This window comes from Mus musculus, chromosome 16 (genome assembly GCF_000001635.26).
Source record: "Mus musculus strain C57BL/6J chromosome 16, GRCm38.p6 C57BL/6J".
Taxonomy (NCBI): domain Eukaryota; kingdom Metazoa; phylum Chordata; class Mammalia; order Rodentia; family Muridae; genus Mus; species Mus musculus.
In genome coordinates this window covers 84,347,634-84,375,617 of record NC_000082.6, presented here as the reverse complement: position 1 = coordinate 84,375,617, position 27,984 = coordinate 84,347,634, and the positions used below count along the sequence as shown (strand labels likewise).

The following is a 27,984-nucleotide window of genomic DNA, read 5'->3' as shown; positions in this document are numbered from 1 at the left end:
CTTCACATTTGTCCCTCTCAAACTCATGGCCTATTTTACTCAATTATTGTCACATCCATGTATACTTGTTATCAGTACTTAAATATAATAAATACAACTTGCTGAGTTCATTGAGTTCAAGTGTTGCTTGTTTATATATGATTTCAGGGTTGACCATGTGATAATAGATAAGCAATTAAGGAATTGATCCCACAGGGAAGACTACTTCTAGTCTCATCATTCCTTAGTTGCCTTGTGTCAGGTTTTAGTGTTGTTGTTTGTGGTTGTGGAGATTTCTTCTTCTTCCTTGTTAGTGTGTCTATTAGTAGTATACTTTAAGGAATATTTAGGCAGCTCTTTTGTTGAAGTATCATGGGTGAAACTTCCATGTCATTTCTAAGAGACATTGTCTCATGGTAGATTTTCTTTTCTGGCTTTTACAACCTCTCTTCCCCTTTTGGAGTGTTTCCTGGGCCTAAAGAAAGAGAAAGAGCTGTGTTATAGATATATCAATTTTGGCTGGGCAACCATGATTTGTATTTTGACCAGTTGTATATTTCATCATATAGTATAATGACCCATGGTCGAAACAGTGAAATTTGATTTTTGTTTGCTTGTTTTTTTCTTTTTCCATGTATATATATATATATCTCCATATATATGTGTGTATATATATATTCTTTGTAAACTGTTTACTCCACCCAGTAAATTAATGATAGACATACATTTTCATAATTCTCAGTCACATCTTTATCTTAGTTAAATCCACAAAGAGAACATATAAAATAGAGCAAGAAACAGAATTCAGGGACTTCCAGGCATATCGTAATGAGTGTTCTAAAAATGATCCAATTCATCTTAAACTTCATTGTGTCTACTCCTCCGGTTAAGTTAGGTTTGTTTAATTGGAAAAATGTAAACTTGTTGTTTATATCCTCTAGGATTTATCACATATGGATACTGCTTGCATTCAGAGGGATATGTAAGGGGGTAAGTACATTCAAAGACTCTATCTATAGAACAAAATAGGTTAAAAAGTAAGATTGTTTATTTTAGTGTTTGCAATGTAAAAGCTGACAAATGTCTAAAGTGGGTAATTGGTTTGAAAGTTGTCCTAAACCAAAACTGCTGCTAGGGAGTTAGAGAGCTAAATTTCAATATTCCTAAGCAATAGACTCAAGACTATTTCCAACTGACAGAAATGTTGCTTTGTTCTGCAATGAAAATGCAGATGTTTATATATGCCTAGGGCAGCAACCAGGTTTTAGTTTCCGATTCTGAAATATGAAGTTCTATCATACTGAATATACCCCTCTCACTGAATTTTTCTGACTATAGCTACTCATCACAAACAGGCACGATTGAACATATTTATAATGGAGACAGTTTTGAAATTAACCAAGTTCCTAATGAGATCTAACACATGTTACTAGTTAGTATGAAATGAAAAATCATGATGTAGGTAAATAATACCTTTTAAAATTGTTATTATTATTTTAATTGAAACTTTTCTTTTCTTATATCTCATTGAACACACAGAAAGGCTGAGCCAGTGCCTGCGTGAAGCCTTCATCCTTACATTCTAGTGTGGTTTGAGAAGGTACTCTACAGGCTATTGAAAGAGAAACCTGGTCAGCAACACAGTCACAAAACCCTCGATCTACAAGATCTAAAATCCACCCTGCCTGCAAGATCTGCTGGGGCAATGGTGGCATGGAACTTGTGGGAGTGGCCAACCAATGTCTGGTTTAACTCCAGTCCGACTCCATGAGAGGCAGCCTGCACCCTACACTGTCTGGATGCCCAGGAATCAGAGATTAGATAGAATCAAGACCTAGAGTAGAAGATAACACACGTGGCTAAAACCAAATCAGACCAAACAAAACCAAACAAAAATAATTTTTAACAGGATAGTATTATTTAAACTTTTCTATCTTTAAATTTTAAATTAAAAATTCATATACTAAAGCATTTCAAAACTCACATACTAAAGCATTTCAAAAATGCATTTAATGCATTTTAAAAGCATTAAGTGATATTTGGGATATGTTTGATTAGTTTTCTAGTCTAGGCTAGCCTAAAACTTGCTGTGTAACTCAGGTTGGCCTTGATCTTGCTGTGGTTCTCCTACCTGAGACTTCTGAGTGTACTGTGGTTATACAATTGGGACACTAAGCTTGGTTTTCTTTAATTTATTAAGTTAAAGTTATAAGATCGGAATTCTTTTACATGTTGGCTTTTTTTTTTTTCCCAATTTGATCAGAGCTAGGTATTCCCCCCACTCCCTCTGCCTCTTCTGGCATTTCTTCAATAGAACAGTGGAATAGTTCCACAGAAACAAAGACTTTTGCTGCTGTTAGCCTCCTATCCTCTAAGTTTAGTACAGGGGTCATCTTGCCTCCATCTCATTCAGGCTAATGGAGGCTCCATTCACATCTCTAAAGGTTGCAAAGATGATTTAAGCCAAAGGTCATATGGTTTTTGGATGATTATATACCTGAAGCTAGAGGATGGATGCCATGGTCTCTGCGTAGGCATTTCTATTTTCTCTCTTGTGTAGATCAGCTGATTTAAGACGGAGACAGAAGCTGAGAGGACCTGCAAACACGTGTGAAGCAAACAAAACCTGGATTGTGTTATTTTTATCTCATGCAGTAACATAAATTGTTTCAAAGTTCATTTCAAAGCCAGCTATTTCTTCAAGATAAATTCAGAATTGTTTTACTTTCACATTTTACTCAAAACATGTAAAGAAGCTTAAAACTGATGATGATGTTATTGGCTAATTATGAAAAATGCTATTTGAATTCAATGAAAAAAATTCTCATCTGGACACCTTTCATTTTTTTTTTAATTGGGGATACCATTTTCTTTTGTTTTCGTTACAAGTGATGCTTACATATTTTTACCAAGACTTTACAAATTATGTTGATGTCTTTGGATGTGAGAATAGTGCTACATTTTGTTTTTGAGTTCTTTGATATATTTATTTACAGATATATGAGAAGCTGTGAGAATTTTGATCTTTAGGGATTTAAAAAAAATCCCAGACACAGAGCCCCTAATGAAGGAGCTAGAGAAAGTAACCAAGGAGCTAAAGGGGTCTGCAACCCTATAGGAGGAATAACAATATTAACTAACCAGTAACCCCCAGAGCTGTGTCTCTACTTGCATATGTAGCAAAGGATGGCCTAGTAGTTGGCCACCAATGGGAGGAGAAGCCCTTGGTCTTTTGAAGATCATATGCCTCAGTACAGAGGAATGCCAGGGCCAGGAAGCAGGAGTGGGTGGGTTGGGGAGCAGGGTGGGGGAGGGTATAGGGGGCTTTGGGGATAGCATTTGAAATGTAAATGAAGAAAATATCTAATAAAAAAAGAATGCATGCTGAATCTTATCAAAGACTTTTTCTTTCTTTTTTTCCTTCCATTGAGGTGATCATATGATTCTTGTATTTTTTTTTGTCCATGTATTTGGTTTATTGCATTTATTTCTTATATATGTTAAAAATAAAAAAAAATAAAATCAGTGGAAATAAAAAATTATACATTAAAAATATTGAAAATAAAAGATTTTCTAGAAGCCACAAAAAAAAAAAAAATCCCAGGAAAGAGGCATGTATAGAACTGTAGCTTTATATCTTGATTTATGAATATGCAAACCTTGCTTTAAATGAATAGAAGGGTCTGCAGCTTTCTCCAGGGCCAGACACAAGCAAGAATGGCAGGAGACAGGGAAGCAGGGAACTTAATTCCAGAGTGTTGGAATAGGTGTGGGTACTGGAGTTGCAGGGATAACGACTTCCATCACCCAATACAATACATTCATTTCCCAGTTTAAGCATGATCTTCAAGAAATGACTGAAACTGTGCTTTCTATCCAGAAACAGATTGATTCTTTGGCATCCATGGTGCTTCAGAACCGATGGGGCTAAGTGTCCTGACAGCTAACAAAGGTGGTCTTTACCTGTTCCTTCAAGAAGAATTCTGTTTCTATGTCAACCAATCTAGGATAATAAGAAATAAAATCTAGGAGCTACAGTCAGATATAAACAATTTCAGGGGACGTGAAACCTCCAGTTCTGGGATTTTCAAAGATCCTATATGGAAGTGGATACTCCCTTTTATAACAGCTTTGCCAGTCATCCTCCAGGTGTTATTATTTGCTCCCTGCCTCATTAATCTTGTTTCTGCATTCCTTCAATGTCAAATACAAACAATTTCTAACCAAATTATGAATCAGCTCCTGTTACAGGATAGCCCACAGAAGAGCCATTGTCCACAGAGGAGCCTGATGCGAACATTTACCAAGTGGATCTCGATGGTAAAAGTCAGCTACCCCACAAAATTGACGACACTCCTAGACAGCAGGAAGCAGCTTAAGAGACAGGATGTCCTCATTACCTTTTCATCATCGGCTTCTCCCTCCCTGATTTCCCTCCTTCTCTTTATAATAGCAAGAAGGGAGGTATGTTGGTACCAGATCCCATGACATCACATAGGTGGGACCAGCACACCTGTTGTCAAGGCAACAGCCACCATATTCCCAGAATCCACTTGGCTTCCATATATAAAGAAAGCCCCCCCCCCCATCTCGCTCTCTCTTTTTCTCTCTCTCTTCCCCCCTTCTCGTTCGGTCGCCACCTTGCCCTTCTCTCTCCCAATAAACCTCACGTGAAACTGTTTGGCTTGGTGTGGTCCTCTTGAAGCTGTGCGACGATCAAGATCATAACACAGAGGGCAAAGAAAACTTAAAAAAATTTTTTTAAATTGATATGTATATGGGTGCTTAATTCTTTCCTCACCATTTCAGTTAAGCTGCGGCTCAAGAGAATATAAGATTCTTAAAGAAGTGATGCAATGAGAAAGAATAGTAGACAAAAATATAGTGTGGCATGAAGGACGGAATGCAGATAGCGGCAAAGCAGTGGGGATTTGCAACTGAGCCCAGGGAAACCGAGTCCTGCCATAACTTAGAATAGCATTGAGGCTCATCCTTGCTCATATGGCTACATCTTTATCATTTTTTAAAAGAAAAAAAATGGAGCTTTTATATATTGAAGATGTTTGAATAAGCATGGAAAGAAAACAAGGTGTAAATAACTAAGCATCCACATGTAGAAAGTGTTAATATCGTGTGTCGATAGCAATGTAAACATTTCATTGAAAACTGATCCCCCCAAACAAAATGGTTTTGGCAACAGATCTATAAAATACAAGTAGCTAAAGATTAAAGGCGAATTATGTTATACTAGTTCTTCTTTTAAATTATTTGTTTTATGTTATGTATTTTTTTAATGTGCATGTGCATGTGTTAAGTGCAGGTCTGTGTGGGGGGCCCAAGGAAGCTCGACAAAATCGTATGGAGCTGTTGTAATAGATGGTGTGAGTTGTCCGTTGGGATGCTGAGAAGTGAATTGGTGTCCTCTTTAGGAGCATCAGGATCATTTAGCTGTTGAGCCATCTCTGCAATCCCTGTAATAGTTCTTGTTAAACACACACACACACACACACACACACACACACACACACACACACACACACACACACACACTCACACACACACACACACACACTCCTTAACTTTTTCTTTAATTGAAAATAGATTTTTTTCTCATATAATACACCCTGATTATGTTTTCCCTGTCCTCAATCTTCCCAGTTTGGTCCCAGCTTTCCTCCCATCTAGGTCTGAATCTGGATACAAAATTTTTAATTTTTTTAAATGTTAAAATGACTGGCATCTTTTGCCATAACTAGCATTAATACTGTTGAATGGGAACATTGCAAGATAGGACATTGTTTACTCGTTAATTATGACAGGAAATCCATAATCTCTTGTTTGTTCAGGGATTGCACGGCCGCTTCTCATCTGAAGTATTAATCGAATGCAGTGACATTTTAATTGGAAGGCAGAATGAGCATTTACTTCTTTAGTTTCTCATCCTTGACAATAATCAACGTTCTCAATAGGACAACCTGGAGCGACAGGGCTAGAATTGGTTATTTTATAAGTAGTAAATTGTCTTTTTCTCTTACCTGTACATAGGCCCAGAAATTCTAAAAACTGCTTATTTCATGCATTAAGCACGAGTTAGGTAAAAGCTCACTAAATCCCTGTTGATTCATCTGCATAGGAAGCAGCCAGTGCTATTCCAGAGTGCCCAGTAGTCCACAGCATTGCAAATTTGCCTAATAAAAGAGAGACCGCATTAATCTACCATTAACTTGTTAAATCTCATTGCAGTCTTTTCGCTTTGATGCGCTTTGCAAGTCAAATGCGACAAAAATTGGGTGAGTTTTATGCAGTTCCAAAAGAAAAACTAGGAACTAGATTTTGCCCTTTGAATACTATCTTAGGATGTCGGAATGAGCTTGCAGTCAATGAATGGTTATTCACTGAGTACAGAGAATTCTAGAGGACAAGGAAAACTTTTTTTAAAAATGTATTTATATCTACCACAGACTGGTGCTTTAGTAAGCAAAGACTACAATGCACCTGTGGGCGGCATATATCAATTTATGCCATGCCTGTGATAGTTGGTGATTCTGAAAGAGAGGAGACAACTTAGAAATAAGCATATGGTTGCTTAATTCTCCCTTAGCAGTTTCATTTAAACCAAGGCTGAAATGCTGAAAAGAGTCTAAGATTCTTATAAGAAGTATAGAATTTTTTTTTTTAGGAGTATTGCAGTAATCAGAGGATTAAGGAATAGTACAAAGATGACATCAGGCAACAGACCTCATGTAGGAGATTTATTGCGGTGGGGATGGGAGGCAGGGGAAGGGGACACAAATGGCTGCCTCTGAGTGAGGAAGAGAGAGAGATCTGGAGGGGGGTAGAGAGAGGTAGGGAGGGGGGAGGGGGAGGGAGAGGGGGAGGAGGAGAGGAAGAGACTTTATAAGGGGTCAGAAGTATGGGAGCATGTGCATAGGAACCCTGTCACATGGCCTTTGGTGGTGACATGCCACATTGGCCTTTTGTGCATTGGCCAGATTCACTGAAGGTCAGAGGGAGGAAAATGGTTCTGGAAAGAGAATGGTTCCTAACAAGTGTCATAACAAGTTTAAGGTGACAAAGATTCACAGATAACTGATTATTTAACCCAGTTCCCTTTATAAATAGGATTTTGCTTGATATGGTGGTGTATGCCAGTAATCCTTGCACTGGGAAGGCTGGGGCATGAGGATGCTCTGAGTACACGCCTAGCTGGAGCCAAATTGATGCTACAAGTTAGCTTACATTATATATATATACATACATATACATATACATATACATATACATATACATATACATATACATATACATATACATATACATATACATATACACAACCAACCAATCAACAAACCAACCAAACAAATAACAAAAAAGCAAACCGATTCTTTTCATCTACTTTGTGACTTAGACAGAATTTGATAGTTTCTGTCTATTCTTCACTGGATATTAAACATCTTTTTTGGAAGATCGCTGCGCCTTCCAGGGAATATTCTAAAACAAACAACCAAGCATTGCACGTATCTCTATTCTTTATATTAAAGTATTTTGTAACATAATTTTATAAAATCTGAAGCTTCATGTTCATCCATTAAAAGCAAAAGCTATCAACACAAAGCAAAGGAATAAAAAAAAAAAAAACCCAAAACATGGTTTTCCTTGGAGTGGTCACGGCATGGGAATATATTTAGGTGTCTACCAAACAAGGTTTTAATGAGTAAGCAGCTTCATGGAGATTTTTTAAATGGTAATAGAATAAAGAAAGTTATAAAATCAAAGTACTTTAAAAAACATTGATGCCGGGCATGGTGGCACACACCTTTAATGTCAGCACTTGGGAGGCAGACGCAGGTGGATTTCTGAGTTCCAGGCAAGCCTGGTCTACAGAGTGAGTTCCAGGACAGCCAGGGCTACACAGAGAAACCCTGTCTTGAAAAACAAAAACAAAACAAAACAAAAAAATCAACCAACCAAAAAACAAAAAACAAAAACAAAAAACAAAAAAACACAACAACATTGATGAAGTATCAGAGAAGCGGATACTATTTGCCGTTCCACTAGTGGAGAGCAGGTTTCTGTTAAGTTTGTATATTACCTAGGTTCTTAGGTTTGATAGAGAGATGGACAAGGATTGGCTTTTAGGAAGATAGCATATCACCTAAGGAACTGTAATTTGAGGCTACAGATCAGTAGCCTCCAGATCATCCATACTCACTGGAATTTTTATCCCTCCATCAGTCTATGCTGGCAGCTGCCTTCCGGGAACTCTCAGTGTCCTCAAATGTAGCTGAAGAGTTACAGGAAGAGGAGACACAGGTCACCTCGCTCCCTGAGAAATTGTTTCATGATTTGTTCAGTCCAATAGAACATATGGAACTATCTTGAAGATTTGTCAATATCTGAATTGAAAGCATGAAGTTTTCAAGTGTACCATCAAATGAATATCTCATATTCTTTCTTTTGCTTAACTACTATGAAGGAACATCCGTGAATGATGTAGGAAAAATTCATTTTTGAAAGATTTATATTTTTATTTGTATATGCGTCTCTTTCTCTGTGGGCCTGGGGGAGGTGGCTGGGTGGGGAGAGATGGGTAGGAGGGGAGGGGGGCAGATTCTCTGGAGATGGGGTAACAGGGGTCTGAGCATCCTTAGGTGACTGGTAGAAACTCAACAGCAGGCACTCTTTTTAAAAGTATTTATTTATTTATTTATTTATTTATTTATTCATTTATTTATTTATTTATTTAATAATATGAGTACGTCACTGCTCTTTTCCAAACCTCATTACAGATGGTTGCGAGCCACCATGTGATTGCTGGGATTTGAACTCAGAACCTCTGGAAAAGCAGTCGGTGTTCTTAACGGCTGAGCCATCTCTCCAGCCCACAGCAGGCACTCTTTTTTATTTTTTTTAAAATGTCAAGTATTTAAAAATTTTTTTTATTAGATATTTTCTTCATTTACATTTCAAATGCTATCCCAAAAGTCCCCTATACCCTCCCCCAACCCTGCTCCCCAACCCACCCATTCCCACTTTCTGGCCCTGGCATTCCCCTGTACTGGGGCATATGATCTTCGTAATACCAAGGGCCTCTCCTCCCATTGATGACCAACTAGGCCATCCTCTGCTACATACGCAACTAGAGACACAGCTCTGGGGGGTACTGGTTAGTTCATAATGTTGATCCACCTATAGGGTTGCAGATCCCTTTAGCTCCTTGGGTACTTTCTCTAGCTCCTCCATTAGGGGCCCTGTGATCCATCCAATAGCTGACTGTGAGCAGGCACTCTTAACTGCCATGCTATCTCTCTAGCCCCTGGTAAAATTCTTTGAGACAACATATACTTTTTGTATTTCCACAAAAATCTTATTTTAGTATTCTCAGAATGTGTGATTCAAAGTCTTTTCTTAGGCCCCGCTTTCTTTCCTGATTCACCACGACCTTGTTCATCTCAGATCCTGCCAAGTTTCTGCTCTGCCTTCTCACCGTGGCTCCCCAGCCCATTCTGCAGCTGCTTCGAGTCTACCTCACAGGCTTTGGTGCTCCCAGTTAAATACATGTTTGTTTTCCTCTTAAAGTTGGCAAACCAGTTAAAAATACCGATTTTCTCCATTCACGGTCTTTCATCAGGCAATGCCAGCCATTCTGCCTCTTCTGTCATCTGTTTTTCTAAATCAGACACTCAAGTCTGGGCTTGGGCTTCTGCATTGCAAAAACTGCATTGCCCATTGCTTAGGGAAAACAAAAAAACAAAACAAAACAAAACAATGTCATTCTGATAGAAAACTCATTTGTTAAGATTGATCCCAGCACATATTTTTTTGATCAGAGTCCAGTTTACTACCTCATAGACCTGCTTTTTTTTTTTTTTTTTTTTTGTGGCTATGGATGCAACTCTCTGAAGTTATCAACTTTAAAAGGGAAGGAGATTTCTGCTCTCATATGCTCCTGAGTTGAATACCATTATGCATCGAAACAGCATAGTCAGGCTTATAGAAACTTATATCTCTGGATTAAAGAAGAAGGGATCATTTTAAAGAGTAAATAAATTTGTGATAAATTGATTAAGAATTGGTAAAAAAAAAAAAAACCAAAATCACAGGAATTAAAAAAAAAACCAAAAAACAAAAAACCTTTAACTGATTTGGACTAAATACTTTAAAATAAACAGCTTCAGCTCGTCATTTTCTATCTTCTTTCTTTCTTTCTTTCTTTCTTTCTTTCTTTCTTTCTTTCTTTCTTTCTTTCTTTCTTTTTCTCTCTCTCTCCCTCCCTCCCTCCCTCTCTCCCTCTCTTCTTTCTTTCTTTCTTTCTTTCTTTCTTTCTTTCTTTCTTTCTTTCTTTCTTTCTTTCTTTCTTTTTCTCTCTCTCTCCCTCCCTCCCTCCCTCTCTCCCTCTCTTTTTCTTTCTTTCTTTCTTTCTCTCTTTCTTTCTTTCTTTCTTTCTTTCTTTCCTTCCTCCCTCCCTCCCTCCCTCCCTCCCTCCCGCCCTCCCGCCCTCCCTCCCTCCCTCTCTCCCTCTCTCTCTCTCTTTCTTTCTTTCTTTCTTTCTTTCTTTCTCTTTCTTCCTTTCTTTTCTTTCTCTTTCTTTCTTTCTTTCTTTCTTTCTTTCCTTCCTTCCTTCCTTCTTTCTTTTTCTTTCTTTCTTTTTCTCTTTCTTTCTTTCTTTCTTTCTTTCTTTCTTTCTTTCTTTCTTTCTCTCTCTCCTTCCTTCCTTCCTTTCTTTCTTTCTTTCTTTCTTTCTTTCTTTCTTTCTTTCTTTCCTTTCTTTCTTTCTTTCTTTCTTTCTTTCTTTCTTTCTTTCCTTTCTTTCTTTCTTTCTTTCTTTCTTTCTTTCTTTCTTTCTTTCTTTCTTTCTGAGACAGGGTTTCTCTGTGTAGTCCTGGCTGTCTTGGAACTCACTCCGAAGACCAGGCTGGCCTCAAACTCAGAAATCCACCTGCCTCTGCCTCCACCTGCCTCTGCCTCCCAAGTGCTGGGATTAAAGGCGAGCGCCACCACGCTCGGCTCGGCTCATCATTTTCGAGCGGGAAGTTTTGGGCTTGTGGGGTTATCCTTCATGATGTTGTGATTGCATGGTGGAAGAACCCTGTTACCTTCACTGTGGTCAGGAAACAAAACTTAAAATGGAACAAAGACTGTGATCTGCTCTGCTAAAAACAGGACATTTATATCACCTCTGTTCTCCCAGCTCGGGAACAGCACAGAAGAGAGTGTGGAAATAGTGTAAGAGGCCCAGGTTGGCGAGGAACACTGCAAACAGTTTCTTCTGGAGCAAGTGTAATCAGGAACACACTGTGGCTGGGCTTAGACTTCCTGAATAAGATCTGAGCAACACTAAGGGAAGAACTCACAGAATCACATCCATCCCTTGGGGCTTTAGGGCAGTTAGTGCACACTGAAGAAGGTGTCTTTCTAATAACAATGGAGTTATAAACAAATTGGAATAATGCACTGCCAAGGGGCTACTTCAATAGGGATGGAAAGGTTCATGACCTTAATGGAAACATCTAAAAGCTAAAGGGTTACTTCGGTGGGGCAGCCACTGGTAAGTTACCCATCTTCCAGTAAATAACCTCCATTCACACTCCTGTAAAAAATCTTAATTAAACTCAGTGGGTTAGAGGAAACATCAACATAGTAAAAGGATGGATGAAATAGTTCCAACAGAAGGCAGTGGGAACATAAGCAAGTAATGGGGGAGGAAAGGACCATAGAGAATATATGTACAAAACTGTCAGAGAATAAAAATTCTCTCTCTCTCACACACACACACACACACACACACACACACACACACACACACACACACACAAACAAATATTTCTCCTCTTGAAAACAATCCTTGCCACCCATTCCCAGAAAAGGAAATGGCCTGGATCCCAGTATTTCATTTAAGGGTATGCCACTCCCTGAATGTTCTGTTCCCTTTGACAGGGACCTTAGGAGGATATTTAAAATCCAAAAGGAAGCACTTCTCTCTACAAAGTATACATCACAACTATAGGTTTCATTCTGATGGCATTAGTAATCTGTGGACATTTTGTAACAATTAGAACAAATAGAAGACAGGAAAGAAGAATTTTGTAATGAGAGTTCTTTTTTTTTTTAAATTTTTAAAAAAATTTTTATTAGGTATTTATTTCATTTACATTTCCAATGCTATCCCAAAAGTCCCTCCCATGCTCCCTCCTCCCACCCACTCCCCCTTTTTGGCCCTGGTGTTCCCCTGTACTGAGCCATATAAAGCTTGCACGACCGATGGGCCACTCTTTCCAGTGATGGCCGACTAGGCCATCTTTTGATACATATGCAGCTAGAGTCAAGAGCTCCGGGGTACTGGTTAGTTCATATTGTTGTTCCACCTATAGGGTTGCAGATCCCTCCAGCTCCTTGGGTACTTTCTCTAGCTCCTCCATTGGGGGCCCTGTGATCAATCCAATAGCTGATTGTGAGCATCCACTTCTGTGTTTGCTAGGCCCCGGCATAGTCTCTCAAGAGACAGCTATATCTGGGTCCTTTCAGCAAAATCTTGCTAGTGTATGCAATGGTGTCAGCGTTTGGAAGCTGGTTATGGGATGGATCCCCGGATATGGCAGTCTCTAGATGGTCCATCCTTTCATCTCAGCTCCAAACTTTGTCTCTGTAACTCCTTCCATGGGTGTTTTGTTCCCAAATCTAAGAAGGGGCAATGTGTCCACACTTTGGTTGTCATTCTTGAGTTTCATGTGTTTCACAGATTGTATTTATATCTTGGGCATTCTAAGTTTCTGGGCTAATATCCACTTATCAGTGAGTACATATTGTGAGAGTTCTTTTGTGATTGGGTTACCTCACTCAGGATGATGCCCTCCAGGTCCATCCATTTGCCTAGGAATTTCATAAATTCATTCTTTTTAATATCTGAGTAATACTCCATTGTGTAAATGTACCACATTTTCTGTATCCATTTCTGTTGAGAAGCATCTGGGTTCTTTCCAGCTTCTGGCTATTATAAATAAGGCTGCTATGAACATAGTGGAGCATGTGTCCTTCTTACCGTTTGGGACATCTTCTGGATATATGCTCAGGAGAGGTATTGCAGGATCCTCTAGTAGTACTATGTCCAATTTTCAGAGGAACCGCCAGACTGATTTCCAGAGTGGTTGTACAAGCTTGCAATTCCACCAACAATGGAGGAGTGCTCCTCTTTCTCCACATCCTTGCCAGCATCTGCTGTCACCTTAATTTTTAATCTTAGCCACTCTGACTGGTGTGAGGTGGAACTCAGGGTTGTTTTGATTTGCATTTCCCTGATGATTAAGGATGTTGAACATTTTTTCAGGTGCTTCTCAACCATTCAGTATTCCTCAGGTAAGGATCCTTTGTTTAGCTCTGAGCCCCATTTTTTAATGGTGTTATTTGATTTTCTGGAGTATACCTTCTTGAGTTCTTTTTATATATTGGATATTAGTCCCCTATCTGATTTAGGATGGGTAAAGATTCTTTCCCAATCTGCTGGTGGCCTTTTTGTCTTATTGACGGTGTCTTTAGCCTTATAGAAGCTTTGCAATTTTATGAGGTCCCATTTGTCAATTCTCAATATCACAGCACAAGCCATCGTCTGTTCTATTCAGGATTTTTTCCACTGTATCCATATCTTCGAGGCTTTTGCCTACTTTCTCCTCTATAAGTTTCAGTGTCTCTGGTTTTATGTGGAGTTCCTTAATCCACTTAGATTTGACCTTAGTACAATGAGATAGGAATGGATCAATTCGCATTTTTCTACATGATAACCACCAGTTGTGACAGCACCATTTGTTGAAAATGCTGTCTTTTTTTCCACTGGATGGTTTTAGCTCCCTTGTCAAAGATCAAGTGACCATAGGTGTGTGGGTTCATTTCTGGGTCTTCAATTCTATTCCATTGGTCTACTTGTCTGTCGTTATACAGTACCATGCAGTTTTTATCACAATTACTCTGCAGTACAACATTAGGTCAGGCATGGTGATTCCACCAGAAGTTTTTTTATCCTTCAGAAGAGTTTTTGCTATCCTAGGTTTTTTGTTATACCAGATGAATTTGCATATTGCCCTTTCTAATTCGTTGAAGAATTGAGTTGGGATTTTGATGGGGATTGCATTGAATCTGTAGATTGCTTTTGGCAAGATAGCCATTTTTACTATATTGATCCTGCCAATCCATGAGCATGGGAGATCTTTCCATCTTCTGAGATCTTCTTTAATTTCTTTCTTCAGAGACTTGAAGTTCTTATCATACAGATCTTTCACTTCCTTAGACTCATGCCAAGGTATTTTATATTATTTGTGACTATTGAGAAGGGTGTTGTTTCCCTAATTTCTTTCTCAGCCTGTACATCCTTTGTGTACAGAAAGGCCATTGACTTGTTTGAGTTAATTTTATATCCAGCTATTTCATTGAAGGTGTTTATCAGGTTTAGGAGTTCTCTGGTGGAATTTTTAGGGTCATTCATATATACTATCATATCATCTGCAAAAAGTGATATTTTGACTTCTTCCTTTCCAATTTGTATCCCCTTGATCTCCTTTTGTTGTCAAATTGCTCTTGGTAGGACTTTAAGTACAATGTTGAATAGGTAGGGAGAAAGTGGGCAGCCTTGTCTAGTCCCTAATTTTAGTGGAATGCTTCCAGCTTCTCACCATTTACTTTTATGTTGGCTACTGTTTTGCTTTTATCATTTTTAGGTATGGGCCTTGAATTCCTGATCTTATCAAGACTTTTATCTTGAATGGGTGTTGGATTTTGTCAAATGTTTCTCCAATTTTAAGGAGATGATCATGTGGTCTTTGTCTTTGAGTTTGTTTAAATACTGCATTACCTTGATGGATTTCCATGTATTAAATCATCCCTGCATCCCTGGAATGAAACCTACTTGGTCAGGATGGATGATTGTTTTGATGTGTTCTTGGATTCGGTTAGCAAGAACTTTATTGGGGATTTTTGCATCGATATTCATAAGGGAAATTGTTCTGAAGTTCTCTATCTTTGTTGGGTCTTTTTGTGGTTTAGGTATCAGAGTAATTGTGGCTTCATAGAATGCATTGGGTAGAGTACCTTCTGCTTCTATTTTGTGGAATAGTTTGTGCAGAACTGGAATTAGATCTTCTTTGAAGGTCTGATAGAACTCTGCACTAAACCCATCTGGTCCTGGGCTTTTCTTTGGTTGGCAGCCTATTAATGACTGCTTCTATTTCTTTAGGGGATATAGGACTCTTTAGATCATTAACCTGATCCTGATTTAACTTTGGTACCTGGTATCTGTCTAGAAACTTGTCCATTTCATCCAGGTTTTCCAGTTTTGTTTTGTATAGCCTTTTGTAGAAGGATCTGATGGTGTTTTGGATTTCTTTAGGATATGTTATGTCTCCCTTTTCTTTTTTTTTAAAAAATATTATTTATTATTACGTATTTTCCTCAATTACATTTAGAATGCTATCCCAAAAGTTCCCCATACACCCCCCCCCACTTCCCTACCCACCCATTTTCATTTTTTGGCCCTGGCATTCCCCTGTACTGGGGCATATAAAGTTTGCGTGTCCAGTGGGCCTCTCTTTCCAGTGATGGCCTACTAGGCCATCTTTTGATACATATGTAGCTAGAGTCAAGAGCTCTGGGGTACTGGTTAGTATTTTCTCCCTACCTCTTCAACATAGTACTTGAAGTCCTAGCCAGAGCAATTCGACAACAAAAAGAGATCAAAGGGATACAAATTGGAAAAGATGAAGTCAAAATATCACTCTTTGCAGATGATATGATAGTATATATAAGTGACCCTAAAAATTCCACCAGAGAAATGTCTCCCTTTTCATATCTGATTTTGTTAATTAGGATTCTGTCCCTGTGCCCTCTAGTGAGTCTGGATAAGGGTTTATCTATCTTGTTGATTTTCTCAAAGAACCAGCTCTTCATTTGGTTGATTCTTTGAATAGTTCTTCTTCATTCCACTTGGTAGATTTTTTGCCCCTGAGTTTTATTATTTCCTGCTGTCTACTCCTCTTGGGTGAATTTGTTTCCTTTTGTTCTAGAGCTTTTAGGTATCTTGTCAAGCTGGTAGTGTGTACTCACTCTAGTTTCTTTTTGGAGGCATTCAGAGCTATGTGTTTTCCTCTTAGAAATGCTTTCATTGTGTCCCATAAGTTTGGGTATGTCATGGCTTCATTTGCATTAAACTAGAAAGTCCTTAATTTCTTTATTCCTTCCTTGACCAAGGTATCATTGAATAGAGTGTTGTTCAGTTTCCACATGAATGTTGGCTTTCTATTATTTATTTTGTTATTGAAGATCAGCCTTAGTCCATGGTGATCTGATAGGATGCATGGGACAATTTCAATATTTTTGTATCTGTTGAAGCTTGTTTTGTGACCTATTATATGGTCAATTTTGGAGAAGGTACCATGAGCTGCTGAGAAGAAGGTATATCCTTTTGTTTTAGGATAAAATCTTCTGTAGATATCTGTTAGATCCATTTGTTTCATAACTTCTGTTAGTTTCACTGTGTCCCTGTTTAGTTTCTGTTTCCATGATCTGTCCATTGATGAAAGTGGTGTGTTGAAGTCTCCCACTATTATTGTGTGAGGTGCAATGTGTGCTTTGAGCTTTACTAAAGTTTCTTTAATGAGTGTGGCTCCCCTTGCATTTGGAGCATAGATATTCAGAATTGAGAGTTCCTCTTGGAAGATTTTACCTTTGATGAGTATGAAGTGCTCCTCCTTGTCTTCTTTGATGACTTTGGGTTAGAAGTTGATTTTATTTGATATTAGAATGTCTACTCCAGCTCGTTTCTTTAGTCCATTCGCTTGGAAAATTGTTTTCCAGCCTTTCATTCTGAGGTAGTATCTGTCTTTTTCCCTGAGATGGGTTTCCTGTAAGCAGCAAAATGTTGGGTCCTGTTTGTGTAGCCAGTCTGTTAGTCTTTTTATTGGGGAGTTGAGTCCATTGATATTAAGAGATATTAAGGAAAACAAATTCTTGCTTCCTATTATTTTTGTTGTTAAAGTTGGCATTCTGTTCTTGTGGCTGTCTTCTTTTAGGTTTGTTGAGGGATTACTTCCTTGCTCTTTTCTAGGATGTGGTTTCTGTCCTTTTAGTGGTTTTTTCTGTTATTATCCTTTGAAGGGCTGGATTTGTGGAAAGATAATGTGTGAATTTGGTTTTGTCGTGGAATACTTTGGTTTCTCCCTAATGGTAATTGAAAGTTTGGCTGGGTATAGTTACCTGGGCTGGCATTTGTGTTCTCTTAGTGTCTGTATAATATCTGTCCAGGCTCTTCTGGCTTTCATAGTCTCTGGTGAAAAATCTGGTTTAATTCTAATATGCCTGCCTTTATATGTTACTTGACCTTTTTCCTTTACTGCTTTTTATATTCTATCTTTATTTAGTGCATTTGTTGTTCTGATTATTATGTGTCTGGAGGAATTTCTTTTCTGGTCCAGTCTATTTGGAGTTCTGTAGGCTTCTTGTATGTTCATGTATGTTCATCTCTTTCTTTAGGTTTGGGAAGTTTTCTTCTATAATTTTGTTGAAGATATTTGCTGGCCTTTTAAGTTGAAAATCTTCATTCTCATCTATTCCTATTATCCGTAGGGTTGGTATTCTCATTGAATCCTGGATTTCCTGGATGTTTTGAGTTAGGATCTTTTTGCATTTTCCATTTTTTTGATTGTTGTGCCGATGTTCTCTATGAAATCTTCTGCATCTGCGATTCTCTCTTCCATTCTGTTGCTGATGCTCGCCTCTATCATTTCAGATTTTTTTCCTAGGGTTTCTATCTCTTGTATTGCCTCACTTTGGGTTTTCTTTATTGTGTGTACTTCCTTTTTTATGTCTAGTATGGTTTTGTTCATTTCCATCACCTGTTTGGATGTGTTTTCCTGTTTTTCTTTAAGGTCTTGCAACTCTTTAGCAGTGCTCTCCTGTATTTCTTTAAGTGAGTTATTAAAGACCTTCTTGATGTCTTCACCATCATGAGATATGCCTTTAAATCTGGGTCTAGGTTTTTGGGTGTGTTTGGGTGCCCTGGACTGGCTTAGGTGGGAATACTGGGTTCTGATGATGGTGAGTGGTCTTGGTTTCTGTTAGTAATATTCTTACATCTGCCTTTTGCCATCTGGTAATCTCTGGAGGTTGTTATAGTTGTCTCTGGTTAGAGCTTGTTCCTTTAGTGATTCTGTTATTCTCTACCAGCAGATCTGGGAGACTAGCTGTCTCCAGAGTTTCAGTGGTCAAAACACTCTCTGCCGTCATGTTCTCCTCTTTCAGGGAAGGTGCACAGATATCTGGAGTTCAGACTTGCCTCCTGGCAGAAGATGAAGGCCTGAAACAGCACCTTTCCCAGAAGCTGTTAGCTTCTGTAGTCTACACTCGCACCTGTGCAGACTAGTCTCAATGGGATCCAGGGGACCAAGATGGCTCCCTCAGGTTCTCTGGCAAAGCCCTCCTGGGCAGGGCAGACACCTCTCTCTGGCAGGGAAGGTGCCTAGATGCCTGGAGCCCGAAACAGGGACTGTCTCAGAAGCTCTGTGGCTCCTGCCTGTCCCTGAAGCTGTTAGCTTCTGTAGTCCACACTCTCACCTGTGCAGACTAGTCTTGGTGGAATCCAGTGACCAAGATGTCTCCCATAGATGCTCTGGCAACTCGAAAGTTCTTTTTAGTTCATGTAAGGTTAATATTGGCTTTTGTTTGTTTTTTGTTTTTTAACTTAAATGATTCCACATTGCTTCATTCATACAACATCTGCATATGTTTTAATGCTTATTAATGATTTCATCACATTTCATAATGCATGTGTTAATACTGATTTAGTAATTCTTAGTTGTTGGACAGAAGAATAGTTTAATATATTCTTTCTACAAATTGAATTCTGGATAGTCTTCATATAAACAATGGGCTTTTTAAAGATTTTCCATTGAGCACATGAACATTTCAATTCAAACTGAAGTAGAAGCCACCATTAAGAACAATGCATTATTACTGTTTGTTTATAATGGCATTTTTATTAGAGAACATTTATTGTGAATATCAATGTTGGATACTGCACATTAGTTTTTATTCTTCGTACTGTACTTTCAATAAAATATATCAAAAGCTTTTTGCTGTTGTAGGAAAATCCCCAGATATGTTTATTCACAGATTCTCTAGTACCAGATGTAAAACTGAAAATGTATCACAGAATTTTATCCATCTCGCAAGGCTCAAATTTAAGAATATGAGTTATTTGATATACCCCTCTGAGTAGACTTTGTGTCCAACTCCCAACTGCATTCTGTAGTTTGGTCTGGCTTGGATCACACAGGTTTTTTTCATGCTGGTGCTTCGGTTGAGATTTCTTGTGGGCGGGTCCTGTTGTGATTTCCTGTGGGTGGGTTCCAGCTTCGTCCAGAGGACCTTGTTTCTTTGTAGTTAGTTATCCATCACCTCTGGCTTTTATATTCTTTCCATTTCATCTTCTGCAATGATCTTCAAGCCTTTAGAGTAGGAGTTGTGATATAAATATTCTACTTAGAGTTTGAGGTTTCTGCAGTTTCGTATTCTCTGTACCCTGGTCTGTTGTGGATCTCTGTGTTCTTTAACTTCTTCACTTTTAATAAAGCTTTCTCAGATGAAGGTTGAGAGATTCACTGATCTGAAGAGAGGGTTCTGGAAGACATCAATACTTTTAATATTTTTAATGATCTCATATAATTAAACTGAGCCTCCTTCATTGAGGAAAAATTACCTTGTCTGATTCCTGATGTTTGACTACAATTGGTGTTGTAAGAGATTTTTTATAGGAGTGGATGACCTTTTAAGCAAGTAGTTTCCTCTTTTACTCCCATTTATCCTCATCTTATTGATATCCCAGATTCAGGAGATATTTTCCCTGAGCATTCTACTAGCCATAATTCATTGGTATTTTTACATACTATCATATCAGGCTACTTGGATTTCGCAGGATACACTAGAAAAATGTAAAGGTGCAAGGATACAGAGTGACTGATATTCTTAGACAAATGCCAGTGTTCTTCTGGAAGTTAGCACAGATTGGATACAGGTGACACTATACAATAGATTATCCACACATATACCAACACACAATGAATCCCATGCCTTGTGTTAAAAGATAACAATTACAATATTATTGAAAGAAGAAACAAGTCAAAGGAAAAGTGTCTGAAGGCAAAAAAGTTGAATCAGGGTGAATACACTAAACTTTTGGAAAATGTGACAGTATAAAATTAGCTAACATATTGGAGAGAGCATTTCGTGTGGGCAGATTAGCAGTTTTATGATCTGTTGGAAGAAAAAGGCTTATAGGAAGATGGTACGTGAAAAATGTGTGTGAAGGTGTCGTTGCAGAAATCAGGAAACAGGATATTTAGGGAAACATGAGAGATAAAGGTTAATGTATTCATTATGTGGAACTACCAGATGACATCGTGAGCAGAAAAATGGGGGGTGGCTTGGACATATGTGGGATGCTTGTTAATGAATGTAGAAGACTCACATCAGTATTTCGATAAAGGATGGATGGAAGTAGGTCTGCGTATCTACATGGGTCTGTGTGGTTTTCTAATTATTATTTTATATAGTTTTCAGTATGTTAGGTAATTTTGAGGACAACAGGAGGCTGAGAAATGGGTCAGGACATTGGTAATTTGTCATTTTTTTGTGTAGCATGACTGGTACTCTAAGGGTTGTTGGCTTTTAACAAGACCCAAATTCCAGCAAGGCTCGGCCACTGTGACAGTTGTAAGGCTGAATCAAGTTGCTGTATGTTGACCCAGAATGGAAGATAAAAAGAATGCTGGAGTCAACATTACTATTCATACAATGCCTCTTGCCCATTGCCAAGTGTACACATTTATTTCTCTAAGCATTTAGCTTGACTTAATGTGTTCATTATTCATGTGATAGCAGCTATTAATAGCTCTATCTTTTCTCCAAATACACAAAATACAAGAACCTCATCCAGTATTTCACAGCTTGTAAATTGTGAAGTCAGGCAAAGAAACTCAGGCATCTAACTCTAGAAACAAAACTTCAACCATATCCACACTGTGCTTATTTACTAACATGTTAGATGAGTATTGGTAGGTTAATATTTTCACTTGCTGCTTTTAAAAAGATTAGTAAAATTTCATTTGGAAAATAAAAGTTATAAGTACTTACCTGGTACAATAGGATGTTTCCATTCATATGTTAATTGTACAATAATCAAATTGGTCTAATGAAGTATTCATCTGTTGACATACTTCTTTGTGGTAAGATCATTTAAAATATATTCCATTGATAGTTTTGAGAAAATTTATTTTTAATTTAAGTTTTATTTAATTTCAATAATAACATTTTTATTCATGCATATACAATTAAATGATTCAAGCAAGAAATCAATGAATTTAGGCACCTCTTTATATTTTCAGTATATAGGAGAGTAGATGTTTTCCAAATATTAGATGAATATGACCACATCCTCTTTATCTTACAGAATGGGCTTCAGACTGACTATAAGAGTAGACACTAACACCCTTTCAGCCTTCATATGTCCATGTTTTATATTCTGATTCATGTTAGAGTGGGTGATAGCTATTCACATTCATTCATTTTTTAAAAAGTGTTTAATTTCTTCCTTGAATGTGGTAATATTACAAAATATCTCTCATTTTATGTGGAATTCCTTAATCCACTTAGATTTGACCTTAGTACAAGGAGATAGGAATGGATCAATTCCATTCTTCTACATGATAACCACCAGTTGTGACAGCACCATTTGTTGAAACTGCTGTCTTTTTTCCACTGGATGGTTTTAGCTCCCTTGTCAAAGATCAAGTGACCATAGGTGTGTGGGTTCATCTCTGGGTCCTCAATTCTGTTCCATTGGTCTACTTGTCTGTCACTATACCAGTACCATGCAGTTTTTATCACTATTGCTCTATAGTACAGCTTTAGGTCAGGCATGGTGATTCCACCAGAGGTTCTTTTATCCTTGAATAGAGTTTTTGCTATCCTAGGTTTTTTGTTATACCAGATGAATCTGCCAATTGCCCTTTCTAATTCGTTGAAGAATTGAGTTGGAATTTTGATGGGGATTGCATTGAATCTGTAGATTGCTTTTGGCAAGATAGCCATTTTTACTATATTGATCCTGCCAATCCATGAGCATGGGAGATCTTTCCATCTTCTGAGTTCTTCTTTAATTTCTTTCTTCAGAGACTTGAAGTTCTTATCATACAGATCTTTCACTTCCTTAGAGTCAAGCCAAGGTATTTTATATTATTTGTGACTATTGAGAAGGGTGTTGTTTAACTTATAGAGGAGAAAGTAGGGAAAACCCTCGAAGATATAGGTACAGGGGAAAAATTCCTGAATAGAACAGCAGTGGCTTGTGCTGTAAGATTGAGAATCAACAAATAGGACCTCATAAAATTGCAAAGCTTCTGCAAGGCAAAAGACACCGTCAATAAGACAAAAAGGCCACCAACAGATTGGGAAAGGATATTTACCTATCCTAAATCAGGTAGAGGACTAATATCCAACATATATAAAGAACTCAAGAAGGTAGACTCCAGAAAATCAAATAACCCCATTAAAAAATGGGTCTCAGAGCTAAACAAAGAATTCTCACCTGAGCAATACCGAATGGCTGAGAAACACCTGAAAAAAATGTTCAACATCCTTATTCATGAGGGAAATGCAAATCAAAAAAACCCTGAGATTCCACCTCACACCAGTCAGAATGGCTAAGATCAAATATTAAGGTGACAGCAGATGCTGGCAAAGATGTGGAGAAAGAGGAACACTCCTCCATTGTTGGTGGGATTGCATGCTTGTACAACCACTCTGGAAATCAGTCTGGTAATTCCTCAGAAAATTGGACATAGTACTACTGGAGGATCCCGCAATACCTCTCCTGAGCATATATCCAGAAGATATCCCAACCGGTAAGAAGGACACATGCTCCACTATGTTCATAGCAGCCTTATTTATAATAGCCAGAAGCTGGAAAGAACCCAGATGCCCCTCAACAGAGGAATGAATACAGAAAATATGATACATTTACACAATGGAGTACTACTCAGCTATTAAAAAGAATGAATTTATGAAATTCCTAGGCAAATGGATGGACCTGGAGGGCATCATCCTGAGTGAGGTAACCCAATCACAAAAGAACTCACACAATATGTACTCACTGATAAGTGGATTATTAGCCCAGAAACTTAGAAAACCGAAGATATAAGATACAATTTGATAAATGCATGAAACTCAAGAAGAACGAAGACCAAAGTGTGGACACTTTGCCCCTTCTTAGAACTGGGAACAAAACACCCATCGAAGGAGTTACAGAGACAAAGTTTGGAGCTGAGACGACAGGATGGACCACCTAGAGACTGCCATATCCGGGGATCCACCCCATAATCAGCTTCCAAACACTGGCACCATTGCATATACCAGCAAGATTTTGCTGAAAGGACCCAGATGTGGCTGTCTCTTGTCAGACTATTCTGGGGCCTAGCAAACACAGAAGTGGATGCTCACAGTCAGCTATTGGATGGATTACATTGCCCCCAATAGGAGCTAGAAACAGTACCCAAAGAGCTGAATGGATCTGCAATCCTATAGGTGGAACAACAATATGAACTAACCAATACCCCCTGGAGCTCGTGTCTCTAGCTGCATATGAATCATAAGATGGCCTAATAGGCCATTAGTGGAAAGAGAGGCCCATTGGTCGTGCAAACTTTATATGCCCCAGTACGGGGGAATGCCAGGGCCAAGAAGTGGGAGTGGGTGGGTGGGGGAGTGGGTAGGGGAGCGTGTGGGGGACTTTTGGGATAGCATTGGAAATGTAAATGAAATAAATACCCAATAAAATATTTAAAAATATTAAAAAAAGAAAATATATAACATATTAAACATAAAAAAATCTTGAAAAAATATTACAAAATATCATTAAAGCATTGGAGATTTATATTTTCTACTTTTACAAGCAGAACAAATTTAAAATTTTAGTAACATAAAGGAATAATTATTATAACCTGGTTAATGACTTCATTTCCTTACATGACACATGACAGAGGTTATGAATATTTATTATCATCATAGTCAATATCCTAAAATAAATAATACACATCTTAGGTACTGAAAAACCTACACCTGTTTTTTTTTTTTTTTTTGGTTTTGTTCTTTGATTTTTGTAATTAAACCATCTGGATTCAAGAGAATGAATGAAACTAAGGCATTTCATAGACTGGTCTTGAGTAGCTGAAAAAATTTCATTTAATGTAAGTAGTTTGATATTTTGAGAAAATACTGAATTCAAGGTAGAAAGATGTGAGGACACAACCTTGGTTCCACCATTTGTTAGTAGTGACAATTTGGGAAAATCATGGTCATTTAATATTTAGCTTATTGATTATATATATATATGGCTTATTATTATCAGGGCATTTTTATTAGTTACTGATGTGTATGGTGTACTTAGAAATAAAACAGTAAGATTGGGAATTAGTTTAGTTGAAATGGTGCTTGCATGGCAAGCATAGGGAAGGCCCTGAGTTCAATTCTATAAACTTATATAAAAAGCAGGTATGGGGATGGGGGTGGGGATGGGGTTGGGGTTGGGGTGGAGGTGAGGGTGGGGATGAGAATGGGGGTGAGGGTGAGGATGGAGGTGGGTATGGGGGGATGGGGGTGGGGGTTTGGGGGGGTGGGGTGGGGGTGGGGGAGGGGATGAGGCTTGGGTAGGTAAGGTAGGTAAAGCACTTGCTGTGCTAGTATGATGACCTGAATTTAGATCCCAGGAACTGAAATAGAGCCAAGTCTTAGTGCACAGTTCCAATCTCCCTGGTCCTCAGGCAAGCACAGTGGCAGAGACTGAAGACTTCTTAGGACTCTCTGGCAGTCAGTCTAACCTAATTAGAATGTTCCAGGGCAAGGAGAGAGCCTCTTTTAAAGGAGATGGGTGACAGTTCCTGAGGATGGCTCCCAAGGTTGTCCTCTGGCTTACACATGTGCACATATTTTCATCTCTGGGTTTGGTTCTGGGGGTGGAACCTGAGGCCTTAGAAGTTTTAGACAGATTACTTATAAATGAATGATACCCCACACCCCTTTGGCACTTACCTTTTTTTTTTTTTTAAGTTAAAACAGCAGTCAGTCAGCTAATAGTATGTGTATTATTTATTCAACCCCACCTCCCTGAACCTGAAATATGTGTAGTTTCTTCTTTCCTTCCTTTTTTCATTCCTTCCTTCTTTTGTTCATTCTTTCTTTTGTTCTTTCCTTCTCTCCTTCCTTCGCTTACTACCTTGCTTCCTTCTTCCTCTTCTTCTCCTTCTCCTCTTCCCCTCTTCCCTCTGCTCCTCCCCTTCTTCCCTCTCCCTTTTCTCCCTCTTACTCCTCCTATTTCCACCTCCTCCTCCTCCTCCTCCTCCTCCTCCTCCTCCTCCTCCTCCTCCTCCTCCTCCTCGGTTCCTTTTAGTCTACTGGTATTTTCTAGTCTCCAGAACACCAAGAGTACCATGAAATCCACTGGATATAATTGGAGCTGAAGGAGAGGCAAAGTATGTCCACCCAGAAGATAGATGTGTTTTTATAAAGCTAGCTGCTAGAAAGGTTGACAACACTTTTATTCTTTATGTTTATAAAGGTAGAGTCTCTTGCATTTTGTCTTCTTGAATGACTGGATTCAGTCAAGAGATAGAGTTTGTCTAGAAATTTATCTAGAAAATCAGCAGAAGCAAAGCTTATCAAAATGAACACTCCAAGAAGACCTTGATATGGGCTGCCCTAAGGTTGGAACACTATGTTGTGGATTTTAAGTCTTTTATGAATATTTATGGTTGGTGACAATTTCAAGAGGTCAGATGACCTATTTTTGTTCCAAAACATGGTAGAATAGATCTTCCTATTAGAACATTTTCTCCTCTAGTCTCTATAAAAGGAGAGATGTGTCAAAACTATATTGAAAATGATGCCATAATGTTATCTGATTGACTGAGGTTGCAGGACCTTTGTTAGTGCACATACACATGTGGGTGAATGCTCTGATGCCTTGTTTTTGGTATTATGGGTACAATCTTATTGTAGCATCAAGGATGCTTAACCACAAATGGCATTCGGACCTTCAGGCAACAGGTATCAAGAGGCAGCTATGATTTTCATTGGTTACCTCATAACCAAATCTTTGTCTATGAGCTATCATCTGGCATGGCTTCCTGGCTTAGGTGGTGTTCCTACCCACATTTCAGTCTATTGCAATTAGAAGCATTACATGTGAGGATGAAAGGGTCTGAGTGCCTCCCTTTATGAGGAACTTCCTTCTTTACTGGTCAGCCTGCCTATCGTACCTTCAGCTTCTGGGCATGTTACCTCTCATCCTTACTATTCTTATTCACTCAGATGTATCTAAGCATTACTTTTCATCTATTCACCTTCACTGTAACAGGATAGTGGACTTAAATTTGTGGAATATATTTAGACAATGAAACTCTATTCATCATTTTAAGGAGTGTGAACTGAGAAGTTTTAGCCTCATGTATCCAGTTTTGTTTTGTATTTACACCCTCAGGATAGACGTTTAAGACTTAGAAAGATATTATAATATATCTTAGATTACTGAAATTAAGATTTAAAATGAAGAAATTTAACCTTTATGTATTCCTCTATATTAATTGTACATTAGAGGGTTTGATGTGGTATTTTAGCATGTACGTATATACAACACACACACACACACACAGACACACACACACACAGCAAACCAGGAAATAAGCATGTAGAGCTCTTAATAATTTCTTAATATTTGGAACCTTCACCGTATGTATGCACGTCCAGTTTCTCGGAAACCCTTGAAAAGGCTGCACTTTCTCTAGTGTCTAGTCTTGACACTGTTGTTAAATAGACACTTGGCTCTAAGATACACTGACTTCGGGGTTTTCTATTCTTTCCCATTTGGATACCTGTCTAGTATTGTTCTATGTTTAAGTGTTTAATTTTCCTTCTCATGTCCTTGTAATATGTTTTGAAATTGTATATCGTGATGTTTGCTTCTCAAGAACTCAGGATTGCTGTGATTATTTGAGATTTTTTTTGTTTATGAATCTCCCACTTCATTTCAACATTGGGTTTTTAAAATTCTTTTAACTACAACACTGTGTTTTTTGGGTTGGGTTTGCATCAAATATGCTAATTACTTTAATAGAATAGACATTTAAAAAGAACATTAATTTTGGTAATTTGTGAACATGGGGATTTTTGTGGTTTTGTGCCTTTGATTTTATCATTGTTGTTTAAGTCTTATTAATGTCACTAAAATAGAAACAAAATAAAAACTCTGGAAGCAAGTAAATGTAACTAATGACCTTAGTATTTTATTTTATGTTTTTTTGTAGCTATTGAAAATAGAATTACTATAATGACTTTTTTCTCTAAAAATTTGTTTATTGGTGTATAAAATGTTCTTAAGTTCTGCATATCAATTTTCTAATGTGCACTTTTGCTGTTATTTATCAATTCTAGCAGTCATTTGTTAGAACTTTTAGACTTTATATATATTTTATCAAGTTATTAAGAAGCAACGATAGTCTTTCTCTCTCGATTTGAGATGCCAAATCTTAAATTCAGACTCCATTTTAGAGAACCTGATCTATATTTGAACGCAGGTAAGCTAGCAGGCTGGTACCTAGCAGTAGTTTCCAAGTTGGTCCCCAACAAAACCTGAGTCTAGCTGCAGTCTCCAGGCTAATCCCCAACAAGACCAGCATCTCCAGGTTTCACCCTCAACAAGACCAGTGTCTCCAGGTTATTCCCCTAACAAACCTGCACCCCAGGTTACAAGCCCACACTCCCTGCCTAATGACCACCAATGCAGAGGGGAGCAGAAGTTAAGTTTATGATATGATATGATATGATATGATATGATAATTGGCACTAGCCAATTATGTTAAAGGACACAGGAGCTTTCCAATTAGATGCTTGCACACATACTCCCTGCTTGATGGTTCCTAT

The 27,984-nt window shown here is 38.1% G+C and overlaps 1 long non-coding RNA gene across 1 annotated transcript; it reads right to left on the bottom strand.

Annotated features, from left to right (window-relative positions):
• Positions 1 to 112: 112 nt before the first annotated feature.
• Positions 113 to 4,475, bottom strand: 4930553E22Rik (RIKEN cDNA 4930553E22 gene). The gene is made up of 3 exons (NR_040567.1): positions 4,380 to 4,475; positions 2,477 to 2,577; positions 113 to 454 (listed from the first exon to the last, which is right to left on the bottom strand). It is a non-coding gene; the product is annotated as an RIKEN cDNA 4930553E22 gene (long non-coding RNA).
• Positions 4,476 to 27,984: the final 23,509 nt, after the last annotated feature.